The 21402-nt window shown below is 44.7% G+C and overlaps 1 long non-coding RNA gene across 1 annotated transcript in view; it reads right to left on the minus strand.

Moving 5' to 3' along the window:
- Positions 1–1310: 1310 nt before the first annotated feature.
- The window catches only part of LOC129329268 (uncharacterized), a 68703-nt gene continuing 48611 nt past the window's right edge, over positions 1311–21402 (minus strand). Inside the window, exon 3 of the long non-coding RNA XR_008596942.1 lies at positions 1311–1575. This is a non-coding gene — a long non-coding RNA (uncharacterized LOC129329268). The remainder of the gene's footprint in view (positions 1576–21402) is intronic.

A 21402-nucleotide genomic window follows, 5' to 3' on the forward strand; every position in this document is an offset into this window, starting at 1 on the left:
TATCTACTAAGGACCTGTACCTTCTCTCTGCTTTCCTTCTTTTCTTTTTCCCCTTTAAGGAGGCGGCAGCAGGGTAGGTGGGAGGGGATGAATGCCTCTTGTCTGGTCTGCTCCACCTCTGCTGTTTTGATCAGATTGCCCTGTCTGCCCGACAGTCATTCGTGAACATGGGGTGAACAATTGTCTGTTTCTGGAAGTCGTGTCTTGGAGATCCTTTGTGAACTTATATTTTATTGTTTATATTGTATTTTATAGTATTTTTGTGTGTTTTAAGTATTTATGTATCATTGATGTTTCTGACGTTGTAGCCCGCCATGAGCCTGCTTGTGGGGAGGGTGGGATATAAATCCAATAAATCAAATCAAAGGAGCAAGTGGAGTTGAATTTCAGCATGTGGGGACTAGGACCACTTTCTAAATTAGTCCAGGTGCAGGAAGAGCACCCATTTGGCTCACCTGGTTCCCCTCCCTCAATGACAAAATGGATTTTTCACATCTTCTCAACCCTTCCCCCTCCTCCCTCCAGCATATTTTGGCTGTTGTACGTTTGCTTTTTTAGTTTCAGGTTAGTTTAAATATTTGTGAAGCTTTTATGCAGTTTAGTACTTCTTGAGAGAGAATGGTATCTCACGTAATTCAACAGGGCTTATTCCCAGATAAATTGTGTCTCACATTTAATTAATGGAGCCGATCAGTGTTTTTCCTAGGTCCCTTGGCTCAGGGTTCTTCCTGATTCTGCTTACTTCAGTTTTTTTGTTGATATGTTTGTTTGGCATTGTATCCCATTGCAGTTTGCACTGTGTAAAGCATAAGTAAAATCTATTATTTAATAACACTGTCCTTTTCCCATTGATGTTACTTACCTAATGAGCAATTATTATTATGTTCGCAGTAACAGAAAGCCAAGTGATTTCTTTTATTATGTTTTGGATCAGGGTCTTACCAGTGAGAGAGATGGGGTAGATGGGGTTTTTGTTCAGGGGCCCATGGTGGCTCTCAGCACCATGGAGGGGTGTGTATTATCATTCCTTCGGTCAGGGCAAAAATGTAAGGATGGAATTAATTCCTGAGCCAAGGAAAGGGGGGGGGGCTGCCCCATTGTCTTGTCCAAAATAAATATTTAAGACAGCAATGAATATTAACCCAGCAATGATAGGGAGAAGGCAACTGAAACATCTCCCCTGGGGACACTGAAATAATGCAACGCCTGAATAGCACTGGCTTGACTATGAATCCAACAGCAGGGCCCGCCAGTTAACATGGGAAAGTAAGAACTTATTTTATTTATTTACTAAATGTATAGTCCTGCTAGCCGGCTCAGAGCGGATCACAACAATTTAGATGCATAAAAAATAAAACACTGGTAGCATAAAAATAAAGTACAGTTTGTTAAAACAGCCTTGGTGCAGCGCACATATCGTACAATCCCATCTTCTGCATGTGGAGTGGAAGAAGTGGAGTGTTTCATTCTTACTAGCACTGCTATTCTTGAGGAGGGTTGTCACGCACGAAACAGGTGGAGAGTTACTAAAGAAAGATAGGAAATGCACAGTTCATGCTATGAAACCGGAAACACCTAACAAAAAAAACAGATTAGTCAACAATTAGCTGTATAATAGGCATGTTTATTTAATAGTTATCTGTTTATCATGTTAAAGCATTTTTAGATCATTTATTGTACAGTTCTATTATAACATTTAAATAAAAATATTTTTAAAAGAAAAACAAATTGTCTTGTGTCGTGAGAAATCTCGGTTTTAAATTGGAATTGAACAACAATCGCATCGGCAAAAGGAACAGCGGTGGGGGTGGGGGCACCCTAATTTGGAATCAGCCAGTGTTTGATGTCCTAAATACCTGCTTTTAAAATGAATCCATTGATCCGTTTAAACAAGTCTGCATAAAATCAAGCTCACAATGATACGACTTACTGGCATTTGCAATTTAATTTTTAAACACCGGAATTAACAAATGACAAAGCTACCAAATAAGAACATACATTTTCAATATCCTCGTTTCCCAGTGCGGTGGGTACCACACTAAAACCATAAGAGAAAGAAACTCACAATGCCACCCTCCATTAAAATGGAGCGGAATCTTATTTGTAGGTGAAAATTCTGTTCTAGCTCATCTGGATGGGAGAAAATGATAAGAGAAACCCCTTAACCACCCAACTCGCATCACATTAATTCGCTAAAAATTAAGAATCCTGCTAATGCACAATTTTTAGTCTATTTTAAAACCCTCTTTAGTTTGTTATATTTAATATACGTCTTAACCTGGATAGCTCAAGTGAGCCTGATCTCGTCAGATGTCAGAAGCTAAGAAGAGTCAGCCTTGGGACTTGGATGGGAGACCTCCAACGAAGGCCAGGGCTGCAGAGGCAGGCAATGGCAAACCACCCGTTAGTCTCTTGCCATGAAAACCCCACCAGGGGTTGCTATCAGCTATGATTTTGAGGGCGTTCCCCATCACCCCCACCGAGGAACTGCGTCTTCCTCGCCTGGCCCCACCCGGCATTTTGCCCTGGGTGGGAGATTTCAGAGGCACCTGGGGCAGGTAGGAGAGAGAGGGCAGGGGCCACTTGCCGCCACCGCCCGCCCAGCAGAGAGATGGGGGGAAGCCTGGCAATGGTGCCTGGAAGCGGGAGCTGCTAGAGCGGCGGAGGACGGGCGCGCAAGATGCCCCTTCCCCGGAGTATCTCCGCTCAGCAGCCTGGTAAACCTGAAGGAGGACATGGAGGAAGAATGGGAGCAGATAGAAGCAGCAGATAGGCAGTAGCAACAAGAGTTAGGGACGGCGCATGTTTTCTTGCAAATCAGTGCAGAGGCACTTTTTCTTTCCGTCCTTCTCGAATGTTTACCAAAATGAGCTCAAATGTTAGTGGGATGTTTCCAGCCAGTCTCAGGGGCTGGACGGCGGCGGCAGATCCTGGATCCCCAGCAGCTCGAATCAACCGCCACCCAGCCGGGAGAGCCTCTCTCGGAGACCGAGGGCCAGGCGCAGCGATTGCAGACGGAGGCGGGCTCCGCCAATGCCCCAGAGGAGCTGCAGCGTGGGGGCTGCTGGTGTGCTTTGGTGGCGTCAGTGTGTTGCGTGCGCTTGTGGAAGGAGGCAGTCCCCCCTCCTCCGCTATCCTTTGCTTTTGTGTTTCAGGCTTCTGCTCCACGCTCAGTTCGGGTACAGGTGCTTTTTTGTCGATGCACCCTGAGGCCGTCGACTCCATTACTTCCCGCGTACTCCCACCCAGCCAGGAGCAAGCGTGTGTGAGAGAGAGACTGTGAGCTAATACTCAAGCAGAATCTTGCCCCCTTCTGCTTTCTTGAAAAAGAGAGTGATTTTTATTCACTCCAGCACAAGTCTACAAACGAGAGCGCAGGATACATAGGGGAAAGCATATCACGACCTAAAGCAGAACTAAATGCTGACTAAGCTAACTTGAGAGTTAGAGATGCTACCTACAGCATCCCTCTTGGTGGGATGGGTGCAAATTCCCACGAATGTAGGAAAATAATAGAGGCAGGTGGCCCTCTAGCACCTCCTTGATCCTTATCTAGGTCCAATACACACAAAACAGAGTTCCAGATGTTTTAACCGTTACTCGCCAGATGAAAAGAAAGATGCCAGGAACTCATCCCCGGACATTACTCACGCAATGGACTGATCCACACTGTATGTTGGCCAAATCCAGGCGGAGGGTGGGAAGGGTATCACAAATTAGAATGTCAAGAAGCTAGCTAGATTTGAAAGACTCCTGTCTTTTCCCAATCCATCTGTCTGAGGAAGGGAGCTGTGACTCTGGAAAGCTCACACCTTGGAAATCTAGTTGATCTCTAAGGTGCTACTGACCCCAATCTTGCTATTTAAAAGGCTGTTATTTAAGAGAGGGAAGGGAGCTGTTCCTGGTGGCAACAGAGGACAGGAATTGAAACAATGAATTTAAACTACAAGAGGGAAAGTACTGGCTGGACATTAGGAAAAACTTCTTCGCCTTAAGAGTAGTACAGAGGTGGAATCGACTGCCTAGGGATGTGGTGGGCTCCCCCTCACTGGCTGGATGAGTACTTGTCAGGGATGCTTTAGGCCCAGGGCCTGCAACACCATTGTGCCCACCAACACTTTTCCTAGTGCCCGTCAAGTGTTTCTAGAAATCAAAAATGTGGGAAGATAAAAGAAAGGGCAAATGTCTTTTTTTTCTTTTGAAGAAAGATGTCAGAACCGAATGCGTTGCAACAAATAGAATCTGACAGCCATTCAAAGGCATTTTGGCCTTGGAATTATTTGCTTTTGATGCAAGGCTAAGGAAGTGCAAAGGAATGCCAATGAAACCCCAGGTAGAAGAATCCTCTTCGAATTAGTATGGAGGCAGAACCTGAACCATCAGAGGCAAGGCCCAAGCTTTGACAATTGCTAGAAAGTTTTCAGACACTCCCCCCCCCCCCGCCAGTGTCAGAAGGGCTGAAAGCATTCTAGAAGAATGTCCAGGCTCTCACTTTCTCTCCTCTCCGGCTTTGTAGACCTGTGAAGTGGGTAGCCCAAGCCATGGAAGCAGTTGGCACAAGCAGCTACTGCTTCAGAAGCACCAGTGGAGAAAGAACCACCGCTGCCACAAAGGAGTGGCCCCAGCCCTGCAAAATCCTACTTATCTTCATTCTCCCACCATGTCAGTGGGCCAGGGCCCTTTCCAGCCTAGTTTTTGCCTCCCACTCCTCCCTGATTGCTTAATGCAGCCAATGTGGCCATCAGGGCTGCTGATCTGAAGAGAACCCAGCAGTGGTGGCAGCTGGTGTTCATGGGGGTTGGAGGAGCTTCAGCGCAAGGCCTAGGACATATTTTGCTAAAGTCCAATAAATAGTGATGGGTTCCCACCTCCCTTGAATTCTGCTTCTGCTGCTAATTGCGAATATCCTCTGCAAACAGCACCCCCCAAAATCCACCCACCCCTCAAATGGTCTAAACTGGCCTGGAATATTTATGAGGCAGGGTGGAGTAGTGGTTAGAGTTTTGGACTAAGAACTGGGAGACCCAGGTTTGAATCTCTATTCTGCCACAAAAACTTCCCAGTCACATACTCACAGGCTAACCTACCTTACAGGGTTGTTGCTAGGATAAAACGGAGGGGGGAGAACAATGTAAGGTGCTTTAAGTTTCCATTGAGGATAAAGTTAGAGTATAAATGAATAAAATAAAAATGTTCTCGCAATATCACTTGTGGATTATTTCTAGTATCTGGCAATGGCAAACCACCCCGTAAAAAGCCTGCCAAGAAAACCGTCATGATGTGACGAACCCCATGGGTCAGTAATGACTCAGTGTTTGCACAGGGGACTACCTTTACCTTTCCCCCCCAAAGGAATTCTGAATGAGAGATTTATAAACTAGGCCGAAAAAAGGCCAGCTCATGAGCTTCATGGTTGAGTTGGGGTTGAACCTTAGTCTTCTCATTCTGACTTTCTAGCAATTACACTGCCTTGACTTCTTTTGTGAGGGGAGAACAGTGATGGATGGCTTCTAAGAAGCCTCTAACTAAAGTCAGAGCCTCTGACAGAAAATAGTGGAAGTGAGAAGCTAGGCTGCTCTGTTCAATAAAAATGTTATGCCCCATCTTCTTGCAGTGCAAAGGTTAAAATGAACAATGAATCATAAAACCACAGAGATTCAAAAATAATACATATTATTCATCATACAAAGTTAGAATTGGCATTATAGAAATAATAAATAATAAAACTCTTCCAATATGAAAGATTTTAGAATGACAGTAGTGAGTTTAGTTAAACTTATTAATATTACTTTTACTCTGATAATCTTGTACTAGTTCTGGCAGTCCATTTGAAAGTACAGGAGCCACCACGAAGGAGGCATGTTCTCTAATCTGTTTCCATGCAGATCTGGAGTCTGTGACAGAAGGACTTTGGGGGGAAGACCTTAACTGATATGTGCACAAAGGGGGACCTCCTATACGACCAAGTAAACTTCTTGTATTTTGTCCCTTCATTCCACTACTCCCCATCTTTGTTGAAGATTCATTGGATTACCCCACATACAACTATTCTGTTCCTGAGAATTCCAGAGAATTCCCTCTGATGCCTAACAAGTGGATCTATGTGTACTGGACAGACAACTCCAGCAGCAACTAAACCGCAGTCTTATCAGTCAGCCTCTCAGCAGCACATTCAAAGACAACTGTTTCCTTCCTGAGGGTCACCTCCACCTCAGCTATTTGACAAAAGACCATTTATATGCACTAAGAACTTCATACGGTCTGCTCTATGCCTCTGTGAAGATGAGATTCCCTCCACCCCCCATTACATCACAGAATATGGAGAACTAGCAACAAAGCCCGTGGTGGCAAAAAATACAACGGGCTCTAGAAAGAGCAGGGGGGCTGGGCAGGCCATTGCCCGCTCCCCAACACCAGGATATGAGGCAGGGGGTAGGAGGGCAGGGTGGTCTGGCTGGGCACTGCCCAGCACTCCGATCTGGGTTAGGAGGAAGGCAGGGCAGTGGAGCCAAGCATTGCCCCCTCCCCAGTGCCCCGATCTGGAGCGGGGAAGGAGGGCAGGCTGGCGGGGCTGGGTATTGCCCCCTCCCCAACACCTCGATATGAGAAAGAGGGAGGAGGGCAGGGTGGCCCGGCCGGGCCCCCTCCCAAGTGTCCCAATCTGGGTTGGGGGGAGGAGGGCAAGGGCAGGGGGAGGAGGCTTGGCAGGTGGGCGGCCGGTCTCCCTGCCCTTCACAGCTACGCGTCCGCGAAGGGCTGCAGGCTGCCCGCCCCTCTCCAGGCTCCAGGGCTGGAGGCTTGGGGGGCAGAACACACCAGGCGCCCTGCTCCTGCACCCACAGCTGCTGGTTTAGTTGGCGTCTGCCCAGGTGCTGCTGGGGGGGAGGGCTAGGGGAGGTGGAGCCAAGTGCCCTGATGGGCTTCTGAGAGGAACAGCAGCCGGGATCCAGCCACGGAAGGAGGGGAGTGACATCCACTAGGAGGCACATCCGCTTCTCAGTGGAATCAATGTGAGTAATCGGAAATCGCTAACTCAATTACGTTATAGGAGAAGATTGGATTCCTGCTAATGCTATGTCTTTGTGAACTTGTATCTCTTTACCTTATGGCATTGTTTATGGAAATGTCCTTGATATTGACTGTACACTGAGACTGGGTCTCAGAGCCAAGCTACAAGTGACGCCTTACACAGGTTGGCCACTTGTCAGCTTCCCTCAAGTTTTGATGGGAAATGTGGGCATCCTGGTTTTACAGCTTGGCTCTCCATTACAGCTGCAAGACCAGGATGCCTACATTTCCCATCAAAACTTGAGGGAAGCTGACAAGTATCCAACCTGTGTCAGGCGTCACTTGTAGCTTGGCTCTCAGTGAGAAAGGCAGACTATAAATGACATAAAGAAAAGAATAAATAATCAATGCAATTGCTTGGACAAGGTGTTAGGAAAGAGGATTCCAGCGTCCTTCCCTATACTCACGCGTCATCGGTGGAAAAGAAAGAGGGCAGCAGGACACACAAAGAGACATAAAGCTCCTCCAGCACCTCCTCTGGCACTCCCTCTCTGCCTAGGGAGGTGTTGAGCTCCCCTTCATTGGCAGTTTTCAAGAAGAGGCTGGATGAGTACTTGTCAGAGATGCTTTAGGCTGATCCTACACTGGGCAGGGGGTTGGACTAGATGGTCTGTATGGCCCCTTCCAACTCTATGATTCTATGATTCCTCCCCGACCTCCTTCCTGTCTGTCCAAGCTAATTTTTAACACGAGTTCCCAGCTGGGACTGTCATCCTTGGTGGCAACTGGTGTCAAAATACTGCAGGGGCATGTTCAGGTGGGAACCGTGGCACTAGGGACTCCTGCCCCCCCCTTCCAATATGTAGTGTGTGCACAGCAGAACCAGCTGGCTCTGCAGATGGGCCAGGAGCTCAGGGTCTGTGTTCATTTGCTCGAACAACATGCCGTTTTGTCGTCCTAGTGGAACAGCAAAATACCGAACCACGGAAGATCACCTATGATCTCTTGGGATGTGATATGTTTTATTTCCTTTAACGTTGCAACTTTTTGTCTGTCATTTGCTTTGAATATTGGCTGGAAAACAACTGACGGCCTGCTACACGTTTTGTGCCAAGGAATTCTGAAAAATGAGGTAAGCCAAAGCAACCTCTAAGGGGAGCAGCGAAGGAACTGCGGAGCTGGAGAGTTCAGAATTCGATCACGGAAGTCTTCTCGTTTCGCTTCGGAAATTCATAGGGCGGGGAGTGGGATGTGAATTACTGAGCAAGAGAAAGGGTCTTGTTTCTCCCCCTCCCTCCTCTAATCTATAACAATGAAACGAGGGGTCTTTCCATCCCTTTGTTACTCCTTCTGGGGCAGGTCTAACTCACCGGAAAATATTCTCGAAAATGGCTGTTGTGGGTTTTCCGGGCTGTATCGCCGTGGTCCGGAAATCCCACAACAGCCATCGTTCTCCGGCCGTGAAAGCCTTCGACAATACATCATTCTCGAAAATGACCCTCTGCTTCAGGGTGATGGTGGGATTTCTGGTGCCAAAAATGAAAATGGTCATCCTGACAGAGATTAGCTCCACAACACCTCGCTGCTGTTCGGCCAGGACTGTTGCAAGAATGCTGGGGGGGGGGGGGAGCACCATGATATTATCACATCCTCTTTTGGACCTAGTAGCACTCAGCAACTTTTAAGGCTCAAATCATTTCTTTGTCTTTTGCGCTCTGCGGCTCTTTCCACGGTCCAGCCAAGTGGGCATCCAAGACCCCGTGTCCACCCCCCTCCACAAAAACTGGTAAGGAAGAACAAGGTGGGTAGCCCTGTTAGTCTGTCGCTAACAGTAGAGAAGAGCAAGAGTCTAGTAGCACCTTTAAGACGAACAGCATCCTCTACGAAAGCTCATCCCCTACCACAAATTTTGTTAGCCTTATAGGTGCTACTGGACCCTTGCTCTTTTCTACTGGTAAGGAAGAAATATTAGATGGTAGACCAGGCGCCTTGCGGGCAGTTGCTGGGATAGGAAACGGGGTGCTGGGGACGCCCTGCCGGGGCTCCGGAGGTTCTGAAGTCTCTGCAGACCACAGGTGGGAGCAAGCAGCAGTTGGGGGCGGGATAGAACATTTCCCAGGACCACGGAATCAGGAAGATGCCCCAAGTTTTCTAATTCTACTTAGGGGCTTAGGCATGTTACCCTGAAAACGCCAGACAGTGGTTAATAGCGTGAAAAGGGAAGGGGGGGGGAGTGCTATCTTTCAGGCTGGTAGACTTGTTGGTGTGCAGGATTCAAATAACGACTCTGGAAAGCTTATACCATGGGAATCTTGATTAGAGACTCGACTCCCAAGAATTTCAGGGTGTGAGCTTTTGAGAGTCACAGCTCCCTTCTTCAGACACGGTGTCGTCTGAAGGCTACAGGAGGGCGGAAGAGAAAAGTGGAATCCCACCTCGCCGGTCGGGGAGAAGGAGGATCAGGAATGGGGGGGGGGACAAGGCGGCTGTGGCAGAAGCCCCTCGGCCAAAGTGCAGGCAGGCGGGGAAGGATCCTCTGGGCTCCTAACAGCCCAAACTCCTCTAGAGCTCAGCGCTGCCTCTCCCACCTGCCCTTTACCTAACCGCCGAAAAAAGCCAAAAGCCGTGACCAACTAACTAAGGCAGAATGAAAATCAGTTCCAAAAGAATACTGCAAAAGTTACTTTATAAGAAAGTTAATGGAATATGAAAAACTTTAAGTGGTCAAAAGCTGGCACAATTTGCTAACAAGTGTCCTGTGAGAGTGAGTTACAGCTACAATATGCAAATTCAACACCCCACAGAGTCACCTTGAGTAACCACAGAGTATATGGATGAAAATTTACAGTAGCTATACAAGCTTACATATCAGAATTCATATACAGCATTTTATATGGCAAAAACCAAGTGACTGACCAATAAATATAAGTATTTCAATGTAACCGCAAATTTTCAGTAGCTGTACAAGCTAACATATCAAAATTCATATACAGCATTATACATGGCAAAAAACCAAGTGTCTGACCAATAAATATATTTGAAAGTACAATTAGGTGTAACCTCAACGGGTTAGCTAGCAAGGAATCCCGTTTCAGGCATCCCCTTCTTCCTGGTAGTTACAGCTGTAATAAATAATACACATTTAACTATATAATATAACAATAAGGCACATTAAGCATAAATCACACTAAAGAATACTTACAACCGCAAGGAAAGCCACAGCCACGATTCATACGCACTGGCAGCTTGCTCAATGGCGAAGGCACAGTCAAACAGAAACCAATTACTTAAATGCAGGTCATTCCAAAATTCTTTAAAGAGACAGAGTCCTGGTAACAGTCCTCACAGAAAAGCTGTCAAATCACAGGCAATGTTGAGTCCATCTGGTTCCAAAGTCCGGAGTCTATGAATCCACCACACTTCCTTTCTTCTCAAGTCTCTACGTGCAAAAGCAGCATCCTTAAATTTGCTGACATGCAGCACCGAATAAAGAAAACCATGATCCGTATGTTTTTCTCCATGAAATGTGATACCAACGGGGCATCCTCCACTCCAGTCACTTGGTTTTTGCCATATAAAATGCTGTATATGAATTTTGATATGTAAGCTTGTATAGCTACTATAAATTTTCGTCCATATACTCTGTGGTTACTCAAGGTGACTCTGTGGGGTGTGCAAGCATTGGATTTGCATATTGTAGCTGTAACTCACTCCCACAGGGCACTTGTTAGCAAATTGTGCCAGCTTTTGACCACTTAGAGTTTGTTTCATATTCCATTAACTTTCATATAAAGTAACTTTTGCAGTATTCTTTTGGAACTGATTTTCATTCTGCCTTAGTTAGTTGGTCACGGCTTTTGCTTTTTTCCTGGGTTTTACCGTAACTCTCTCCTTATTCTGTGGGCTTTCCCTAACCGCAACAGGAGGGAAATCGGAAAAATGCAGATGAAGCTCCCTTCTCTGCTACGGAGACACCGGTAAGGATCAGCGGGAGAGTTGCGAAAGGGCGCAGGGCAGACGCAGGAGGGGAGAAGCGCTGGAGCCGCCAGGGGAAAGAGGGAGGGAGGGGGACGGTGATATGCAGCAGTGTGTGTGTGGGGGGGGGGGGCAGTGGCAGGGCAAGGCGCGGCGCTTCTCCTGGCAGCTCAGCGGACCCCAGGGCGGGCCATGAGTCCCCTCGGGTACCACTTCGGTCCCTCATTTCGGGAAAGCGCGGGCTTGCTGAGGCAGCCCCACCGTGCAAGCTGTCAGAGCCAAAGGGATGGCTGAAAGGGGGCAGAGCAAGCGTCGCCTCTCCAGCCATCCTGGGGGCTGTGGGGTGCGCTGCTGGCCCCCGCTGAGGCCCGGAAAGGCTCGGAGAGACCGGAGCTGCAGGGCCTTCTCCGGCAGGTTCCCTTGAACAGCCCAAGACTGTTAAGAAACTGGTAGCCTCCCTGCGGCTGTCTTTGGGCTACAGTCGGAGTCCCAAGAATGGGGGGGAAAGGCTGAGCTTGGATTCCTCTCCCCTCTTCGTCTAGTAGGCAAAGGACAGCCCCAACATTTGGTTGCTGGTCCCCACTTCTCAACTGCGCTCAGTTTGTGGTTACTTGAACCCGCCGGTCAGGACTGCATTGACAGAAGGAAGTTTTTAAAACAAACTTGGGGGAGACACTTCCCTCTTCCCCCAAGTTGCAGGAAAATCTGGAAAAAAAATTAAAATGGAGCGAGGTTAACGCTCCCCCCCCCCAAACCTATAGGATTGTTATCTGCAGAAGCCACTCGCCTCCGTGGCCTGTGTTGGAAATAGCAATGTCTGGTATACTGTAGCAGCATGAAGGAAGAAGAGCCTACCATGCAGGGGGCAGCAAGGATCACTTAGGGCCAAACTACAAGTGACAAATGACACTTGAATGGCAAGTGTATTTCTCCCTGTTCACTTGCCCTCCACTCAATCCACTTGCCGTTCAAGTGTCATTCGTCATGTGTAGCTTGGCCCTTAGTTAGGACAGTGAGAGAAGCACCTCTCTTGTTTCCTGGGGGTCATTTCCTTGTCTTGTCTCCTATTGGGCTAAACAGGGCAATATCCTGCTTCTTCTCTCTCCTGCCACACTTCTTCTCTCTCTCTGCAAGATGTAGTCAGATAGCTAGGATCTCTCTCTCCCTCTTTCCCTCAAGTATGTAACTTCCTCAAATAAAGCTTTTGCCTCTCTAATCAGCTCAGTGTTTCTTCCGCAGCGTTGTTTTACACTTGCTCTAACAGCCTGGCCCCACCCCCCTCCTTTGCCCTGGGGAGACACTTCGCGGGAGGGGCGGGCACTGGGCTTGAGCTGCTTAAGAGGGGAGGGCGGGTGGAAAAGCGGGGCAGAGGATGGGCGAACAAGATTCACCCTCTATATAAAATATTAAATGTTTTCAAAGCAAAACGAAGGAAGCGAGAATGTGAATAAGAAATATAAAAATTTCAACCAAACTTTAGCATCGGGCTGGAGTTAGAGGAGGCTGGAGTTGGTCCTCACTGTCTCTGCTTTGCTGCCAAACTATTCTGGTTGGATTGCGTTTCCCGCTGCTCACCAGCGCTGCTAAGACGCACCTTTGGCCCCCAAAGATTCCATCTATATGACCCTGATTCAACCCAAATATCACAACGAAATACTTGACTTCTTGCTAATATGCAGAGAACACTAATTATTGTTAATTAGGAAAGAGACAGTATTAACAAAAAGAAGTCAAAGATATTATGCAAAAACATGACTAAGCAAAAACAACAATTGCTAATGGAAATAACGGATTCGGAAGTAACAAGTAAGGTGAAATATTTGGGAATTGAACTGACTGCAAAGAATATAGATTTATTTAAAAATAACTACGAAAAATTATGGACTCAGATAGAGCGTGATCTGATTAAATGGAATAGACTGAATTTGTCATGGTTGGGAAGGATTGCAGCAGTTAAGATGAATGTGTTACCAAAAGTAATGTTTTTGCTACAGACAATACCAATCATCAGGGACTCCAAGCAGTTTGAAAAATGGCAGAGGAAAATATCAGATTTTGTTTGGGCAGGCAAGAAGCCTCGAGTGAAAATGAAAGTTTTACAAGATGCAAAAGAAAGAGGCGGAATGCAACTGCCCAATCTAAGACTTTATCATGATGCAATCTGCCTAGTGTGGCTGAAAGACTGGATGACATTGAAAAATAAGAAATTACTAGCCCTAGAGGGATATAAAAATTTTTTTGGATGGCATGCATACCTATGGCATGACAAAGTAAAGGCGAACTCGATGTTCCTGCACCATTATATACGGAGAAGTTTATATGCAATTTGGAAGAAATACAGAGTCTATCTACAAGAAGGAATCCCTTTGTGGGTAGTTCCATATGAGGTGATAGATCCGAGAGCTGTCGATACTGAGCAACAATGTTTAACCTATAAGGAGATAACCCGAATAGAATCATCTAAACTGAAAATAAAGACTCAGGAGGAGCTATCACCTAATTACGACTGGTTTCAGTATAGACAGATCAGAGATCTATACAATTCGGACTCTGTAAAGGGAGGTATACGAACAGAGAATTCGGAACTAGAGCAGACGCTTTTAAAAGATGATAAGAAGGGAATATCTAAGGTATACCAAGTACTGTTGAAATGGTATACTGAGGATGAAATAGTTAAAGTACAAATGGTGAAGTGGGCCATAAATTTCAACAAAGAAATAACAATGGAGGCATGGGAATACTTGTGGAAGACTACAATGAAGATTATGACGTGCACCAGTATCAAAGAAAACATTTACAAAATGATTTACCGTTGGTACATGACACCAAAGAAGATTGCGCTAGGGAATTTGAACATTTCTAACAAGTGCTGGAAATGCAAAAAACATGAGGGATCCCTCTATCATATGTGGTGGACATGTAAGGTAGCCAGGCAGTACTGGGGGGAAATAAGAGTAATAAATGAGATTTTACAATTTCAAATTAATAAGAACCCAGAACTCCTGCTACTAAACTTGGGAATGGAGGGCATTCCAGCTCAACACAGGACATTGTTATTTTATATGACAGCAGCAGCCAGACTTTTGTATGCGCAAAAATGGAAAGTACAAGAAGTGCCAACTATTGAAGACTGGATCTACAAATTGCTGTATATGGCAGAAATGGACAAAATGACAAGAAAACTGAGAAACCTTGACCCAGGACTGGGAGAAGCTGAAACAATATCTGGTGAAGAAATGGGAGGTGGGAGGAGAACTGTGGCAGTTTGAGAACTATTGAAATACAATAAAATGCAGAGGGGGGTGACTTTACCGGGGGGGAGAGGAGGTAAATGTGAATTTCTAAGCAGCTATGTTATTAGATTGATATATATAGAATAACAAATAGAATATTGATAGAAAATAATTAACCATAAGGATTAACTATAAGGATTGATTAACTAACAATATTTTCTTTCTGGTAAAATTTGTATAATGTACCAATCTGAATATGTTTATTGGAAGATATATATGAGTCAAATTGATTGATATCATATGACGATAGCTATATACTGAAGGGGAATAGAAATACCAATGTAATTAAATATAACTAAAACAGAAAGAAGATAGAATGAGTAACATATAGAACATAAGTTAGATTGGTTGAATTATATGAATGTATGGTTTATATGGTTTACGATCTATAGAAATATTTGAAATGGAAATTATGAAAAATGGGATAAATTGTTTATCCAATATGGAAAAAGGGACTCATAGTAAGGGTACAGAGTTTTAAAAATAGTTAAAGAAGTATTGCTTAGAATAATGGGAGAATATATATATGTTAGATAGAGGAATATAAAAGGAGTAAGGGAAAAGGGACAAAGGGTTGGAAAACTGTTGGAAGTCAACAAAAGGGGGGAAAGGGAGGGGGTTAGAAATTGGGAAATGGGAAAATTGATTGTAATGTGAAAATAATTGATACTAACCCAATAAAAATTTTTCAAAAAAAAAAAAGGAAAGAGACAGTAAAGGAAAACGGACAGGATTATTAATTTTGCTTTTGATTTATATCAAAATAGCTAAACAAGAGGTGTCCTCCAAGTGTAGAACAATCTCAAACAAAATACAAACCTTGAAGGTTATCACTATATAAATTTTTGTATATTTAATATATTTTGTAAATTTTTATATTTTTAACTCATACAAAAGTGCAAGTACTCAGGTGTGATAATTATTCTCCAATAAATATCTAAAATCCTACCAATCTATATCCAATAAAATTCATAAATAATAATAAATATTCATAAATATTCATCAAGCATCCAATCCATTCAATCCACTTTGAGTAACAAAATTCCAATTCCAGAGTTGGGTAAACTGTATTTAGGTTGTTGTGGGTTTTCCAGGCTGTATTGCCGTGGTCTTGGCATTGTAGTTCCTGACGTTTCGCCAGCAGCTGTGGCTGGCATCTTCAGAGGTGTAGCACCAAAAGACAGAGATCTCTCAGTGTCACAGTGTGGAAAAGATGTAGGTCATTTGTATCTACTCAGGAGGGGTGGGGTTGAGCTGAGTCATCCTGTAAGAGTTTCCCAGGGTGTGGAATGCTAATGGCGGGAGGCTTCACTGTATCCAGAGGAGGTTCTTTTGCATATGGATTGGTACTTGATGTGCTAATCTTCTCTGCAGGGCTATTGTCGGGGATAGAATGTTTTGTTAGCCTGGTGTTTTTCAGAACTGGAAACCATGCTCTGTTCATTCTTAAGGTTTCTTCTTTCCTGTTGAAGTTTTGCTTATGCTTGTGAATTTCAATGGCTTCCCTGTGCAGTCTGACAAAGTAGTTGGAAGTGTTGTCCAGTATTTTGGTGTTCTGGAATAAGATACTGTGCCCTGTTTGAGTTAGGCTATGTTCAGCCACTGCTGATTTTTCCGGTTGTCCAAGTCTGCAGTGTCTTTCATGTTCTTTTATTCTTGTCTGGATGCTACGCTTTGTGGTCCCGATGTAAACTTGTCCACAGCTGCAGGGTATACGGTATACTCCTGCAGAGGTGAGGGGGTCTCTACTTTCTTTTGCTGATCGTAGCATCTGTTGTATTTTTCGGGTGGGTCTGAATACTGCTTGAAGGTTATGCTTTTTCATAAGCTTTCCCATCTGATCAGTAATTCCTTTGATATATGGCAAAAACACTTTTCCTGTAGGAGACTGTTTTTCCTTGGTTGTTTGATTCATCCTGGGTTTGATTGCTCTTCGGATTGCTCAACCCCACCCCTCCTGAGTAGATACCAATGATCTACATCTTTTCCACACTGTGACACTGAGAGATCTCTGTCTTTTGGTGCTACACCTCTGAAGATGCCAGTCACAGCTGCTGGCGAAACGTCAGGAACTACAATGCCAAGACCACGGCAATACAGCCCGGAAAACCCACAACAACCATCGTTCTCCGGCCATGAAAGCCTTCGACAAGACAAACTGTATTTACTTTGTTCTTGTTCTATTTCAGAACTGTTAATAAAAACTGGAGGATTTCAGCTGTAATCCCTAGGCAATGTTGTCGTCTGAACAGCTCTGAAACTCCATACAGATATTAACAGCTCTGAAATAGAACAAGAACAAAGTAAATACAGTTTACCCAACTCTGGAAATTGGAATTTATTACTCAAGGTGGATTGGATGCTTGATGAATATTTATAAATCAAGGCAAGTGTTGCTGTCCAAATAATGCATCTTCCTTTGTTTACTACACAACTTGTTATCTATCTTCCACTGTAAGGACTTGAAAGGGTACTTCACTTTTCCCTATACCCCCTTCCCCACATTGTTTCCTCTATCCCTCTTCCTAGCAGCCTCTATAAGCTCACTTTCCCTTCCATCATTCTCTTCTTCAAGTCCATTAAACAACTTACCTTTTATCTGCTCCCCTCATCTTCATCTATATTTATTAATTTATATACTGCCTTTCTCCATAATGGGGATCCATTGCAGCTTACATCATTCTCCTTACCTCCATATTATATTCACAGTAACCCTGAGAGGTAAGTTAGGCTGAGCATATGTGACGGGATCAAAGACACAGCAGAGTGGTGGTTCAAACATGGGTCTCCCAGATCCTACCCTGAAACACTTCTCTACTCTGCATTGTTTTGGGGGGTAGGCTGCTGTTGAACAGCAGCAGGAGGCCAGACCTGGGTGATTCATGCATGTCTTGTGGTTAAACAACAGGAAGAAGCCAGACCTTGGTGATTCATGCATGTCTTATCAAGTCATCCGGTGGCCGCTTCTGTTTATTTAGATTTCCAGGGGTTTTTTTGCAAACCTGGGGCATTTTTCAGGTGTTTAGGAAGATCTGCCTTGTCCGTTCATGGCTCCAGTCTTCGGATTCAAGTATCCTCAGCTGGTAAGAACAAAAAGACTGGCAAAAGTGTGGTGGCTTTGGAATAATTTATCTATTTCATTTATAACCCACTTTTCTCCCCAGTGGAGATACTAAGTGGCTTACATTTTATATTCACAATACACCTGTGAGGTAGGTCTGGCTAAGACTGTGTGACTGGCCCAGGGCAGATTTGAACCTGAATCTCCCAGTTCTTAGTCCATTACACCATGCTAGCTCTTGTTATTATTGTTTTTTTTCTGCAGCATAGAAATATCTGTGCTCATATAGCCAATTATAGGCTGATATGGAAAGATTGTTTTTACCAGACTCTCACTGGACTTTCTGTGGTTGGTTTGAGAAATGCAAAAATTGGGCTTCTTCTGGATTGCTTCTTCTGAATTGGGCTTCTTCTAGATTAACAGAAGCAGAGAAAGGAAAATTTCTTGAGGCGACAATCCCAGAGTAAGGATTCCATATAACAGCATACCTTACATGACAGATATACTCAGGTGCTGCCAAGTTCTTGACACCTTTACACAAGTTCTCACAGTGACTCTTTGTGTCTGGATTTTTAGGTCAACTCATCTCTGTTGATGTCCAACTGAAGAAGAATATATCTCTGTCAATCAGGGTCTCCCAAAACATGGAGACTGAGGCAGTACTTTTGCCCCAGAGCAAGACCAATGAAGAAGAACCAATGGACACAATGGAAAATTGTGGTGAAGGAATGCAAGGATTGGAGGATGCAATGGAGACTGACTAGCATTGGGCAGAAGAGAAGGGTCCAAATATCTAGGATCAACATCAAATCTCTCCCTGCCCTTTTGCCCAAATGGATGTTACACTTGCTTACTTCTTGGCTCCTCCCAGATTTCTTAATAACATGGACACTGCAAGTGTATTTAAGCTGTGGGGTGACGTCTGTCAACTGTTCTCCCTTCTTATCACTGAACAACACCAAAATCAGTGGCAGACTGGGTCTAAAAATATCGGTTGCTAGGAGACAAAGGGGGTCCACCCACAACTATAAGCCTATCATTTAATTTTTATAAGAAATAAATAATTTTTTCAAAAAATACATAAGTGAAAAAGGTACAATTAAAATGTTTGTGAAATAAATCAAGCCCAGATCTTGGGGGGTGGGGGCAGGGGGTTTGCCTGCCCCGGGCGCCATCAAAGAGGGGGCGACAAAGAAGGGGAACAGAGTTCGCCTCCCCAGCAAATAGCCGCTTGTGCCCAGCTCTCCCACTTGTTTTTTTTCTGCCTCAGCTCTCAAGAGCAAAGCACGCCAAACGGTGGGATAGCCAGCAGAAGGCATATGTGTATTGAGGGGGAGGGGGAGGGCTCCACTGCCACACACCCCAGGCCCCGGCAGCTGGCAGCTGGCAGGCACCTCTATTTGCACCATCAAAGAAAGGGCAGCTCCACACACCGGCAAGGAGGAGGATCTGCATTTGCCTCTCTTCCCAGCAAATAGGTGCTCCTGCCTGGCTCATTTGCTTCCCTCCCCCTCCTCCCCGTCTGCGTCTGCACACTGCTGCCTGGGATGAGAAGAGCTTGAAGTGCCGCCGCGCCAAAAGGTGGGACAGCGCAGAATGCACGTGTGCATGGAGGGGGAGGGGGAGGGTTCCTCCATTGTCCCAGCAGCAGGGGCTGTATTTGCTCCGAGATCAGCACTGAGGGAGATGATCAAACCAAGGCAGGAAGGTAGGGGCATGGGATACTAGAATACTTTATACTTTTAAATTTCATTATTCCACAAAGCACACTTCTATATGCTAAGTTGTTAAATCAATAAAATAAGACGTGGTTTGACAGGAAAGTAAGTTAAGTATTGCATACGTATCAATTTCCCCCAAAATTTCCCAGTTGATTTTTCTGTAGGAAAAAAAAGAAAGGACCTTTTTCCTATGGTGCCAAAATGTGCGGACATTTTACACCTCTAGTAAGAACTGTCCTTAGCATCCAGCCTTATGTGTATGATTGCCAGCTTCCAGGCTGGAGATCTCCCAGAATTAGATCTGATCTCCAGCCAAAAGAGATTCCACATAGTACACTTCTATATGCTAATACATTTTAAGTTGTAAAATCAATGAGTGACTTGACAGGAAAGTAAGTTAAGTATTGCATACATTTAAATTCCCCCCAAAATCTCCCAGTTACAAGCGATAAGGCCTGCACATTTTCAACAGAAGAGCAATTCAAGCACGAGATTAACATGGTTTTTGACAGAATACGAACAGAATTGCATACAAGACTTGAAAACACCAAAAGACTAAACACAGATTTTTCTTTTCGTGGTGGTGAAAAGTTGATGAAAACGAGTAGCTCAATGGTGGCTGCAGAACATTTGGCAAAAAAATATTCAGAGGACTTAAATACTTATGAATTTAAATGTGAACTTGAAACATTCAGAGATCAAACTCATAATTTTTCCAAAAATTCAGAACAAATGAGCTGCCTACATTTATTATCTGTGATTTACACAAATGATTTACAGGATGCATTTCCTAATTTGTGTATAGCGTTAAGAATGTATGCCACTCTACCAACAACATCAGCATCCTGTGAGAGAAGTTTTAGCAAAATGAAGCTTATAAAAACCTATCTCAGGTCAGCAATGTATCTAGGAGCGTTTGTCAAGCCTGGCTCTATTATCTATTGAAAGTGATGTGGGGGGGTGGGCGTCGGCACCAAGAGGAATGGACGCTCGAAGCTGAAGCTCCATTCCAATCTCGCCCCAAAAATCCCGATAATCGGTCAGATATACATTGTACACATTCTAGCATGAAGGGTAAGCACAATCTGCCCCCCCCCCAAGAAACAAAATAATAAAGCCATGAAAAATTTAGAGTTATTTTCCGGCATCGCAGCCTGAAGGCGCAGAAGGGGAGGCAGAGGGAGCAAATGCTAACATGGTGGCCGCTGAGGCAAATGTTGAGGCACGAAATTCACAAACGATCGCTTATGACCCACCTCTTAAAACCCTGTTACAGGAGCTAGAAGTAACCTTCTCTGACAAAATTTCGCATTTGATGGAGCCACTGTCACAACAACTAAACGACCTTAAGATAGTTATGGACTCTGTTGTTTCAACGTCAGATCAGGCTCTCAATCAAAATGCCGCTCTGAGGGAAGATGTTCGTTCCCTGAAATCAGAGAGTGATCGTATGCAAAATAAAATTTTAGACATGGAGATCCAAATGAGGGGCTCTAATTTGAAATTCAGAGGGATAGAGGAGAATATGTCTGCAGATAAGGACCTTTCTAATTTTTTGGCGGGCTGGTTGGCAGCAGAGTTACAGCTGAAAGAGACCCCTTCGATTCTTATCACCAAAGCATACAGAGTGGGTCCTAGAAACCCTGACAAAAGAAAAGGACGGCGAGATATTGTGGCTGTCTTTGCGGACTGGAGGGCGAGAAAGAAAATGCTCGAGGCGGCAAGGGTGCGAAAATATCTATCTTGCGACAGAGTGCGGGTTAGTGTCTTCACGGACCTGCCGGTGGAAATCTTGGAGCGGAGGCGACACCTTAGGCACTTTACTGAAGAGCTTAGAAATGCCCAGATAGAGTACAGTTGGTCCAGATATTCTGCGCTGTGAGTCAAGGCTAATGGCAAACAATAGTTAATCTCCACTCCAGATGAAGGTCTTCATTTCCTTCATGAACTGGGTATAGAGGTTGCCATGGAAACGGAAGCCAGCTCACAGAAACGAAAGCGAAGCCTACCAACGTCTCCTCAGAAAAATACCTGTTCGAGGCACCTGACTTTCAGATGTATACAATCTATGGCCAGAATGTTGTTGTAGAACGTCCTTATCCCACTGTGTTTATTTGCAGGGAGGGGTGGTTGGGGTGGGATTGGAAGGTTTGTTTCCTTATTAGCCCTTATTAGCCCTCTTTATTGTTTTATTACAGCAGCCTCGACGCAGGAATTCTTCACAGGGCTGCTGAGGACTGTTTAGCACAATTAATTGTTGTTAATCTATTGGAGTAAATTATTACTAAAAGTTATATTTCATAGGTGTATTTATACATATTTTTTGGATCTGAAAAAGGATAAA

Source organism: Eublepharis macularius, chromosome 4 (genome assembly GCF_028583425.1).
Source record: "Eublepharis macularius isolate TG4126 chromosome 4, MPM_Emac_v1.0, whole genome shotgun sequence".
Taxonomy (NCBI): domain Eukaryota; kingdom Metazoa; phylum Chordata; class Lepidosauria; order Squamata; family Eublepharidae; genus Eublepharis; species Eublepharis macularius.